General features: G+C 46.8%; 1 protein-coding gene across 3 annotated transcripts in view; it reads right to left on the minus strand.

The window, feature by feature from the left end:
• The window catches only part of LOC139232872 (alpha-N-acetylgalactosaminide alpha-2,6-sialyltransferase 6-like), a 58130-nt gene extending 47144 nt beyond the window's left edge, over positions 1–10986 (minus strand). For all 3 annotated transcript variants that reach the window (XM_070863363.1, XM_070863361.1, XM_070863362.1), the window contains exon 1: positions 10755–10986. The gene's annotated coding sequence lies outside the window, so the exon portion shown is untranslated. The remainder of the gene's footprint in view (positions 1–10754) is intronic.
• Between the last annotated feature and the right edge of the window lie 1759 nt (positions 10987–12745).

Consider the following 12745-nt stretch of genomic DNA (forward strand, 5'->3'; position numbering starts at 1 on the left):
AGGCAGCATCTGTGGAGAGAAAGCAAAATTAATGTTTTGGGTCGAACACAAACAGCCAGCCTCCTCGCTCCACACAAACCAGAAGGTAGATGGTGTGATGTATGCAACTGTGAGCATGCTCACAGGTTTGTAGAGCTGTTACATTGTGAGTGGCTTAGCCAGTCACGTGATGTTCACAAGACTCAATAAAACCCCAGTCAGTTGGGTCCAGGTCACCCACGATGAGGTATGCAGTTGTGAGTCTGGTGGATGAACTGGTAATGTGTAGTGTGATTGTTAAACCTTTGCTAATAAACCAACTAGTTCTTAATGGCAATGTGTTGCTATGAATTCTTAGTCAAAGAACCCATGAAGAAAATACATTACAGTGGGGAATAATCGTGAAGTAATCTCGAAGCTTATGTTGATTAGTCAAAGCCTTGTGATGGTACATTATGTATTGCCGCTGCAGTCACAGGACAGCTGCTACAGGACAAGGGATACCCCCGTTGGAAGTGGCTGGTGAGAACCCTCAGCAACCCCACAATTTCAGAGCAGCACAGGGATACTCAAAGCTGGAGGGCCACCAGGATCATGAGAGCTTCCAGTACCTCGAAAGGTCTGCGGGCTTCCCACATGTGCGTCATAGTGGTGCACCATATACCGCATAACCTTGCCATACAGAGAGGCCCGAGTCCCTCCAGGGATGTACCACAAAACCAGGGAGATGGGGGCGTGGGGGCACTCCTTCGACTCATCTGTGACACCAAATCATTTTGAAATCTTCCTCCAGCAAAACTGAAAGTGGCGAATGCAACCTCAACGACAAAAACTTTTATTAATATAGCGCCTTTAACATAGTAAAATGTCCCAAGGCGCTTCAAAGCATTGTTATAAAACAAAACAGATAAATTTGACACCGAAGTACATAAGAAGCAATTACGGCAGATGACCAAAATCTTGGTTAAAGAGTTGGATTTTAAGGAACATCTTAAAAGGAGGTAGAGAGGTTTAGGCAGGGAGTTCCGGAGCTTAGGGCCCAAGCAACTGAAGGCACGCCCACCGATGGTTGAGCGATTATAATCAGGGATGCTAAAGAGGGCAGAATTTGAGGAGCGCAGACATCTCGGGGGCGGGGGGGGACTGGAGGAGATTACAGAGATAGGGAGGGGCAAGGCCATGGAGGGATTTGTAAACAAGGATGAGAATTTTGAAATCGAGGCGCTGTTTAACCGGACTTCAAGAGACGCATCCCCACGGAAGTGGTGCTGGAAACTGTGCACCTCATGTGGGCGGGCCGTCTGACTCCTAACACGATCTGAAGTTTCAGCCCCTCAGTCAAATGGAAATGAGGCCTGGGAGTTAATATCGCCCTAGCCTCACGCAGACATCATCATGGGAACTACTGCCTGCCTGTTTTAGTAGTTCAGATATATGCTAATGATCCCATGGTACTATGTGAAGAACAGCAGGGAGATGTCCCAGTGTCCTGGCCAACAAAAACCACAACTTGTATTTATACAGCACCTTTAACATAGTAAAACATCCCAAGGCGCTTCATGGGAGTGTTAACAAAATTTGACACCGAGCCACATAAGGAGCTATTAGGACAGGTGACCAAACGCTTGGTCAAAGAGGTAGGTTTTAAGGAGCGTCTTAAAGAAGGAGAGAGAGGTAGAGAGGCAGAGAGGTTTAGGCAGGGAGTTCCAGAGCTTAAGGCCCAGGCAGCTGAAGGCACGGTGGCCAATGATGGAGCGATGAAAATCGAGAATGCACAAAGGGCCAGAATTGGAGGAGCGCAGAGATCTCTGAGGGTTGTAGGGCTGGAGTGGGTTACAGAGATGGGAAGGGGAAAGGCAATGGAGGGATTTCAAAACAGGGATGAGAATTTTGAAATCGAGGCATTGCCAGACAGGGAGCCAATGCAGGTCAGCGAGGACATGGGCGATGGGTGAATGGGACTTGGTGGTAGTTAGGATGATTAGGTGCCGAGCTTTGGATGATTCGTCTCTCAGCAATGTAACTAACAACTGATGAATTGGTCCTACATCGCACTGTTGTCGTGGGGCATTATTGGCACAGAATGGTGGCTGCTTGCTCTGCTTACAAAACAGCAGACACTGCATGTCAAAGTGAATCCTTATATGTGAGATGTTTCAAAAATGTTTCACAAAAGGTGTGATCTAAATGAAAGTTTCTTCCATATAAAATGACAATCATTATTTTAATGCCATCGACAAATTATTGATGCCTCTTATAAGAACATAAGAAATAGGAGCAGGAGTAGGCCACATGACCCCTCGCACTTGCTCCGCTATTTAATACAATCATGGCTGATCCGATCATGGACTCAGGTCCATTTCCCTGCCCGCTCCCCATAACCCCTTATTCCCTTATCAGTTAAGAAACTGTCTATCTCTGTCTTAAATTTATTCAATGACCCAGCTTCCACAGCTCTCTGAGGCAGCAAATTCCACAGATTTACAACCCGCAGAGAAGAAATTCCTCATCTCAGTTTTAAATGGGCGGCCCCTTATTCTAAGATTATGTCCCCTAGTTCTAGTCTCCCCTATCAGCAGAAACATCCTCTCTGCATCCACCTTGTCAAGCCCCCTCATAATCTTATATATCTCGATAGGATCACCTCTCATTCTTCTGAATTCCAATGAGTAGAGGCTCAACCGACTCAACATTTCCCCATAAGTCAACCCCCTCATCTATGGAATCAACCCAGTGAATCTTCTCTGAACTGCCTCCAAAGCAAGTACATCCTTTCGTAAATATGGAAACCAAAACTGCACGCAGTATTCCAGGTGTGACCTCACCAATACCCTATACAACTAGCAAGACTTCCATCGCTTTTATACTCCATCGCCTTTGCAATAAAGGCGAAGATTCCATTTGCCTTCCTGATTATTTGCTGTACCTGCATACTAAACTTTTGTGTTTCATGCACCAGAACCCCCAGGTCCTGCTGTACGACAGTACTTTACAATTTTTCTCCATTTAAATAATAACTTGCTCTTTGATTTTTTTTCTGCCAAAGTGCATAACCTCACACTTTCCAACATTATACTCCATCTGCCAAATGTTTGCCCACTCACTTAGCCTGTCTATGTCCTTTTGCAGGGTTTTTGTGTCCTCCTTACACATTGCTTTTCCTCCCATCTTTGTATCATCAGCAAACTTGGCTACATTACACTCAGTCCCTTCTTCCAAGTCGTTAATATAGATTGTAAATAGTTGGGGTCCCAGCACTGATCCCTGCGGCACCCCACTAGTTACTGATTGCCAACGCGAGAATGTACCAATTTATCCCGACTCTCTGTTTTCTGTTAGTTAGCCAATCCTCTATCCATGCTAATATATTACCCCCAACCCCGTGAACTTTTATCTTGTGCAGTAACCTTTTATGGGGCACCTTGTCAAATGCCTTCTGGAAGTCCAAATACACCACATCCACTGGTTTCCCTTTATTCACCTTGTTCGTTACATCCTCAAAGAATTCCAGCAAATTTGTCAAACATGACTTCCCCTTCATAAATCCATGCTGACTCTGCCTGACTGAATTATGCTTTTCCAAGTGTCCTGCTACTGCTTCTTTAATAATGGACTCCAACATTTTCCCAACCACAGATGTTAGGCTAACTGGTCTATAGTTTCCTGCTTTTTGTCTGCCTCCTTTTTTAAATAGGGGCGTTACATTTGCAGTTTTCCAATCTGCTGGGACCTCCCCAGAATCCAGGGAATTTTGGTAAATTACAACCAATGCATCCACTATCCCTGCTGCTACTTCTCTTAAGACCCTAGGATGCAAGCCATCAGGTTCAAGGGATTTATCCACCTTTAGGCCCATTATCTTACTGAGTACCACCTCCTTAGTGATTGTGTTAAGTTCCTCCCTCCCCATAGCCCCTTGATTATCCACTGTTGGGATATATTTTGCATCCTCTACCGTAAAGACTGATACAAAATAGTTGTGGCAATTTCCCCCGGAGGCTCTATCAACTTTTTGCCCCGGGCAATAACCTCGTTGTGCCCCATTAGCGCCCCCCAGAGGCTATAAAAAAGGGCAATTTCGCCCGCAGAATGTTTTTTTTTAAAAAAGGATGGTTGTTTGGAAGTTGAGGATTCTGATACGTCAGAGATCATTGGAAACGCCCAGCTCAAGTAAAGCGTTATACAAGTAAATGCAAAGTGGCTGACAGTCTTTTATAAAAGATGATTGACAATGGGCCTTGTAGAGACACAGCTGCAAAATGACTCGATGAAGATAGCTGAAACAAGTTTCACTGCAGAAGTGGGCTTAAGCAATATGTTTTCAGAAATAACATCACCCAAGTGATTGTAAAGCAACTGCGCTACCATAGTTGTACAGACTACAAAAATGACCCTTGCCAAGCACGTACAGTACTGCAATCTTGAAAGTTGAATGTAAATCTGCTATACTGTGCTAAAGTGATCCCAAATGAGACCATGCTATTGTTATATTTCTTCTTCTTCTTCTTAGTCGAGGATGACTTGCTTCCACATAAAAATGAGTTTTCAAGTGACTGATGAAACGGTGGAAGATGCCTGTGCGTGAATTCTTTTAACGTGGGGTGACTATTGCACACCGGCTACCATACGGGCTTGATGGGGCAAGGTCTTGGTCCAGTGGCAAGGGCATCCAAGACGACTGGAGATCAGGCTCTGCTAGTGTCCTCTTTCCCACAGGACCTCTCTCCCTGGGATTCATAGGACGCAGTGTAAGCCTCACGACCTCGCTAATTATTACTGTGCTTTTGATGATCTAGATTCTGTTAATCAATGTTGAGTATCAATCGTTTTTTTGGATCTTGCATTTATACAGTACCTTTCACGACATCAGGACATCACAAAGTACTTCACAGCTAATTAAGTATTTTTGAAGTGTGGTCTCTGTTGTAGTGTAGGGAATCCGGCAGTCAATTTGCGCACAGCAAGCTCCCACAAATAGCAGTAGCTGAATGGCCAATTAAACTGTTCTAATGATGTTGCTTGAGGGATACATGTTAGCCAAGGCACCGTGAAAATTCCCTGCTGTGCTTCAAATTAGATCTAGGGACCTTTTACATCCACTAGAGACAGCAGATGGGATCTTGGTTTAATGTCGCCTCTGAAAGGCAGCACCTCGGACAGTTCAGTGCAGCGCTCCCTCAGCACTGCACGGGAGTGTCAGCTCAGGTGACGTACTCAAATCCTGGAGTGGAGTTTGAACCCCTGACCCACTGACTCAGAGGCGAGAGTGCTACCGGCTGAGCTAAGGTCAACAACTATGCTTCTGTAATTCTAAATCTCAAGATCAAGACAGACAGACAGACTTGCATTTATATAGTGCCGTTCACATCCTGAGGATGCCCCAAATCATTGCAGAGTTAACAAATTACCTTTAAAGTGTTGTCATCAAGGCCCAGGTCGGTGATTGGAGCGCGGGCAGGTACTGCAGGAGCGGCGGGGTCGGGGCGAAGGAGCAGCGAGAGATTGCAGAGGGACGTGATCGGGGCCCAGGAGAGGCGAGAGTTCGGGGCCCAGAAGAGGCGAGGGCCCAGGGGCAGCACGGGCCAGCCCACAATGCGATAATTGTGCGCACTAGGTCCGCGCAGCAGAGCTGGCCTCCAGTCGTCTTAGTTAATCCTTGTTACTGGACCAAGACCGAGCTCTGTCGAGCCCGTGTGGTGGCTGGTGTGCAACGGTCACCACACAGTAAAAAAAAATCCAAGCACAGACATCTTCCACCCTTCAAGATTTAGTTCGGGACCTGGAATTTTAGGTCCTTCATTGAAACATCTGTGAACTTGTTGACGTGGAAGCAAGTCATCCTCGACTCGAGGGACTGCCTATGACGATGATGATGTAGACAAACTGGGAACATAGGAACAGGAGTAGGCCATTCAGCCCCTCGAGCCTGCTTATATTGAGTTTTTGTCAGAAGAATTTGAAGAATCACAGAACATGACCTCCAAAACACTGGTAAACATCCCAGAAAACACATGTAATAAAAACAAAACTGCTGGTAATCTCAGCGGGTCAGGCAGTCTCTGTGGAGAGAAGCAGAGCTACCGTTTCAGGTCGACAATCCTTCGTCAGAACCTCGTCACCGACCTGAAACGTTAACTCTGTTTCTCTCTCCACAGATGCTGCCTGACCGTCACGCTGAGTATTTCCAGCATTTTCTGTTTATATTTCAGATTCCAGCATCTGCAGTATTTTGCTTTTGTATTAATAAAAAAAGGAATTTGACATATTCAGTCACCAGTGGCCCGAACTATAAACGGATGGAATTGCGAAATACTAGTCCCAATACACCGAATGAAGTCCCAGAACCCCACGGAATAAAAACAAAGCTTGATTTATTTTGCCAACTTTATGCCGTGCGGCTCTTTGTCGGCCGGCATGAGGGGCCGAAATGGCCTCCTGCTGCGCTGTAAATTTCTATGTTTCTTCTATGTGGCCCCTCCTTGCGATAGCACTCGCGAATGTGATCGATGTAGTTAAACAAAGCAGTCGTTAATAACATGCCAATTGTGACGTGTCGGCCACTGATGTCTCTGAAGTGAGCCATGGTATTAAATGGCACATTTAAATGGCAGTGTTGTGCTGCAGCCCTGATGATGCCTGAAATGTGGCCGGACTTTTTAATTTCAAAAGCCAAATTAAGCCTCATGTACATAAGCCCGCAACAAACATAAATCCCAACCGAATTATTCTTCCAGAGTGGTTCCCTGGATATGTGCACATAAATCTGGATTAGGTTGAAAAGCCAGGGCTGTATCACATGATCTAAGTTCTGGCAAAGTCAAAAACGTTTTGTTGGATAATGCTTGTCTATTTAGCAGCGACAAAGTTCAAATAAATGCCAAAAACCAACGTACTGCAGATGCCAGAAATCTGAAATAAACCTCGAATACTAAGAAATAGGAGCAGGAGTAGGCCATTTGGCCCCTCGAGCCTGCTCCACTATTCAACAAGATCATGGCTGATCTTCTACCTCAACTCCACCTTCCTGCACTATCTCCATATCCCTTAATTCCCAAATATTTATCAACCTCAATATACTCAACGACTGAGCCTCCACAGCTCTCTGGGGTAGAGAATTCCAAAGATTCACAACTCTCTGAGTGAAGAAATTTCTCCTCATCTCAGTCCTAAATGGCTGACCCCTTATTCTGAGACTGTGACCCCTGGTTCTAGACTGCCCAGCCAGAGGGAAATATCTCAGCATTAACCCGGTCAAGCCCCTTAAGAATTTTATGTGTTTCAATTGGATCACCTCTCATTCTTCTAAACTGTAGGAACTATAGACCCCGTCTACTCAATTTCTCCTCATAGGGCAATCCCCTCATCCCAGGAACTAGTCTGGTGAATCTTCGTTGCACTCCCGCTGAGGCAAGTGTGTCTTTCTTTAGATAAGGAGACTAGAACTGTACACAATACTCCAGGTGTGGCCTCACCAATGCTCTGTATAATTGCAGTAAGATGTCTTTACTATTATACTCTAATCCCTCCAACATTATGTTTTTATTTCAAAAAAATACCTTACCCCCTCATTCAATTTTCTCCCTCCACAGTCCTGGGCCATGGGAGCCTTCTCCGCTTTGCCCGATGTTTCTATAATTCCCTCCTCCCTCGGCTCTTCTGTTCACACATCCTCGGGACACTTCTTTTATTTCTCTACTTTCTCTCATTATCACCTCTTGCACCATCATCACTTTGGAAATGTAACCACCACCCCATAGATGTTCAGGAATATTCTGCTGCTGTAGGCAATGGTGGGTGGGGGGGGGGGGCGCTTATGAACAACAAACATTAAAAATGCAACTCAGTAAAAACTAACCCCATGCCATCTAAAAGGACCTGCATTCATATAGTGCCTTTCACGACCTCAGGATGTCCCAAAGTGCTTTATAGCCAATTAAGTACTTTTTGGAATGTAGTCACTGTTGTAATGTAGGAAACGGGGCAGCCAATTTGCACACAGCAAGATCCCACAAACAGCAATGTGATAATGACCAGATGGTCTGTTTTTAGGTGTTGATATTGGTCAGGACACTGGGGATAACTCCCCTGCTCTTCTTCAAAATATTGGTGTGCAATCTTTTGTGTTCACTTGAGAGGGGAGGTGGGAATCATTTAACTTCTCATCTGAAGAAGGCAGCTCCAACAGTGCAGCACTCCATCAGCACTGCACTGGAGCACCAGCCTGGATTTTTGAGCTCAAGTCTCTGGAGCAGGACTTGAAACCACAACCTTCAGACTCTGGAGCAGGACTTGAAACCACAACCTTCAGACTCAGAGGCGAAGGTGCTACCCACTGAGCCACTGCCTGGCACAATGGAACAGTATGAACTGCTCCCTCCCCATATAGAGCAGTAAACAACCCCCCTCCCTATCTAGAACAGTAAACACCCTCCCTCCCCATCTCGAACAGTAAACATCCCCCCACCCCATCTAGAACAGTAAACATTCCCCCCTCCCCATCTAGAACAGTAAACATTCCCCCCTCCCCATCTAGAACAGTAAACATTCCCCCCTCCCCATCTAGAACAGTAAACATTCCCCCCTCCCCATCTAGAACAGTAAACACTCCCCCTCCCCATCTAGAATAGTAAACATCCCCCCTCCCCATCTAGAACAGTAAACACTCCCCCCTCCCCATCGAGAACAGTAAACATCCCCCTCCCCATCTAGAACAGTAAACTCGCCCCCCTCCCCATCTAGAACAGTAAACATCCCCCCTCCCCATCTAGAACAGTAAACACTCCCCCACCCCATCTAGAACAGTAAACACACCCCTCCCCATCTAAAACAGTAAACACTCTCCCCATCCATCCCATCTAGAACAGTAAACACCGCCCCCAACCTAGAACAGTAAATAGACACCCCCACCATCTAGAACAGTAAACACTCCCCCTCCCCATCTAGAACAGTAAACACTCCCCCTCCTCCCCATCTAGAAGATTAAACACTGCCCCTCCCCATTTAGAACAGTAAACACTCCCCCTCCCCATCTAGAACAGTAAACACTCCCCCCTCCCCATCTAGAACAGCAAACACGCTCCCCTCCCCATCTAGAACAGTAAACACCGCCCCCAACCTAGAACAGTAAACAGACACCCCCACCATATAGAACAGTAAACACTCCGCCTCCCCACCTAGAACAGTAAACACTCCCCCCTCCCCATCTAGAAGATTAAACACTCCTTCTCTCCATCTAGAACAGCAAACACTTTCCCCCCACATCTAGAACAGTAAACACTCCCCCTTCCCCATCTAGAACAGTAAAGACGCTCCCCTCCCCATCTAGATCAATGAACACCATCCCCCATCTAGAACAGTAAACACCCCCCATCTAGAAGATTAAACACTCCCCCTCCCCATCTAGAACAATAAACACTCCCTCCTTCCCATCTAGAACAGTAAACACTCCCCCTCCCCATCTAGAACAGTAAACACTCCCCCTCCCCGTCTAGAACATTAAACACTCCCCCCTCCCCATCTAGAACAGCAAACACACTCCCCTCCCCATCTAGAACAGTAAACACTCCCCCTCCACATCTAGAAGATTAAACACTCCCCCTCCCCGTCTAGAACAGTAAACACTCCCCCTCCTCATCTAGAACATTAAACACTCCCCCCTCCCCATCTAGAACAGCAAACACGCTCCCCTCCCCATCTAGAACAGTAAACACTCCCCCTCCACATCTAGAACAGTAAACACTCCCCTCCCCATCTAGAACAGTAAACACTCCCCCTCCACATCTAGAAGATTAAACACTCCCCCTCCCCGTCTAGAACAGTAAACACTCCCCCTCCACATCTAGAACATTAAACACTCCCCCTCCCCATCTAGAACAGTAAACACTCCCCCTCCCCATCTAGAACATTAAACACTCCCCCTCCCCATCTAGAACAGTAAACACTCCCCCTTCACATCTAGAACAGTAAACACTCCCCCTCCACATCTAGAACAGTAAACACTCCCCTCCCCATCTAGAACAGTAAACACACTCCCCTCCCCATCTAGATCAATGAACACCGTCCCCCATCTAGAACTGTAAACACCGCTCCCTCCCCATCTAGAACTGTAAACACTCCACCTCCCTATCTAGAAGATTAAACACTCCCCCTCCCCGTCTAGAACAGTAAACACTCCCCCTCCACATCTAGAACATTAAACACGCCCTCTCCCCATCTAGAACATTAAACACTCCCCCTCCCCATCTAGAACAGTAAACACTCCCCCTCCCCGTCTAGAACAGTAAACACTCCCCCTCCCCATCTAGAACAGTAAACACTCCCCCTCCCCATCTGGAACATTAAACACTCCCCCTCCCCGTCTAGAACATTAAACACTCCCCCTCTCCATCTAGAACAGTAAACACTCCCCCTCCCCATCTAGAACATTAAACACTCCCCCTCCCCGTCTAGAACATTAAACACTCCCCCTCCCCATCTAGAACAGTAAACACTCCCCCTCCCCATCTAGAACAGTAAACACTCCCCCTCCCCATCTAGAACAGTAAACACTCCCCCTCCCTATCTAGAACATTAAACACTCCCCCTCCCCATCTAGAACAGTAAACACTCCCCCTCCCCATCTAGAACATTAAACACTCCCTCTCCCCATCTAGAACATTAAACACTCCCTCTCCCCGTCTAGAACAGTAAACACTCCCTCTCCTCATTTCGAACAGCACCCCCGGTGCAGACGCCGTTAGTCGCAGTTTGCGAGTATCGGAGTGGGGCACGATTACCTGCTCTGCTCATGCCCGGTTGCGAACAGCGGCCCGGCTGCGCTCCCCCGTCAGGCGAGCCACAATGTATCGGTGGGGCCCGGGCTGGTTACATTGGATGTATCCATTCTCCTGCTGACTGTTTCCATTCTGCTGCAGGGAGCGAGCGGGGTCCCCACGGTCACAGCCAGCAGCGCGCAGGACGCACAGCCCGCTTTCCCCGCGCGCCACCGTGGCCGCGCTTCTGCCCGTGCTCCGGGGCGCGCACGAATTGCGGCAGCGCGCTCCGTGCGCGCACGCGTCAGCACAGACATTGGTGGAGGCGTGCGTTGCCAAGTGCGTTGGCACACTATGTTGCCAGGCTGTTTGGAGCTCCTTTTCCCAGGATGTTATTGATTGACACAGATGGAACATCAGCACAAACAGTCACCTACATGCATCGCCAAGTGATCAGCACAGAGAGGCATCCACATGCATTTCCACTGTTTCCAGGCCTTTTGCAGCATCTTTACCCAAGATATTATTGATTGACAGAGGTGGAACATTAGCAGAGAGGCACCCACATGCATTGCACCACGGTTTCCAGCCTTTTGCTGCACGTTCACCCAGATTAACAGGTGGAACTCATTCAAAAATAATTCTTTCAGCAAAATATTTACTGGGTTAACAGTTGCAAATATGCCAGAGCTTAACTGTACTCCGGTATGTTTGCAACTGTTAACCCAGGAAATATTTTGCTGAAAGAATTATTTTTGAATGAGTTCCACCTGTTAATCTGGGTGAACGTGCAGCAAAAGGCTGGAAACCGTGGTGCAATGCATTTGACCTCACCAAGGCCTTTGATACTGTCAACAGAGCAGCGCTGTGGTCAATCTTGACGAAACCTGGGTGCCCAAGGAAGTTTGTCCACATCATCGAGTTGTTTCATGACAATATGACAGGTGAAGTGCTCTCAGACCGCACAACCATGGCCCCATTTGCCATCTCAAATGGAGTGAAACAAGGTTGTGTACTCGCTCCAGTTCTGTTCAACCTATTCTTTACCTGCGTCTTGAACTATGCCACAAAAGAGTTGTAATTTGGGGTCTACCTGAAATATCGATTAGATGGTTCGCTGTTCGACCTCCGCCGCCTTGCTGCAAAGACCAAAGTACGGAAAACGACTCATCCTAGAGGCACTCTTTGCTGACAACTGCGCCCTTAGGGCACACAAGGAGAGTGACCTACAATTCATAGTCAGCAAATTTGCTGAGGCAACAGAATTGTTTGGCCTAACCATCAGCCTTAGTAAAATCAAGGTTCTCTATCAGCCTGTCCCTGGCACCACAGCACCTGCTCCCACAGTCTTCATCGGCAGTATACAACTAAAGTCAGTGGACAGCTTCAAGTACCTTGGCAGCACCATATCAAGTGACGGGTCCTTGGACGAGGAATCTGTAAAGCCAGCCAGGCACTTGGTCGCTTGAGCACTAAGGTGTTAAGTCACCACCACATCCGACTGTCAACTAAACTGTTGGTGTATAGAGCAGTCGTTCTCTCATCTCTCCTTTATGGATGTGAGACCTGGACACTCTACAGGCATGTGGAAGAAAGAATCTATGAATACCTGGCTTAATTTAGAGGGAAGGGTTAAATTCTGTTTTTTGCTATGCTTAAAGAAATAATAAGACTAGAAAAATAGCCACGCTTTTTAGCCTTGAAACTTAGAGATGCAATTAGGTGACCATCTGGTATTAAAAGGGAGTCTCCTTTTGCCTTTGCTTATCAGACTGTGAACAGAGAGAAACTATGCAAGGACAGATAGAGTGTGTACCTCCCGAGACGACCTTTGTACTCGCGGGACTAATGAATAAGATTCTTTTTCTATTTCTGTATTCAATTTCTGTATAAAGATAAGTGCAATTTGCTTGTACGACAGAGTTTTGCCTTGGTACGGTCCAAGCAGGCTCTTCGAGATATATCTTGCTTTTTAAAATAAATTCTCTCGAAGTGCACTTCTGAAAGTCTCCGCC

This window comes from Pristiophorus japonicus, chromosome 20 (genome assembly GCF_044704955.1).
Source record: "Pristiophorus japonicus isolate sPriJap1 chromosome 20, sPriJap1.hap1, whole genome shotgun sequence".
NCBI lineage: Eukaryota > Metazoa > Chordata > Chondrichthyes > Pristiophoridae > Pristiophorus > Pristiophorus japonicus.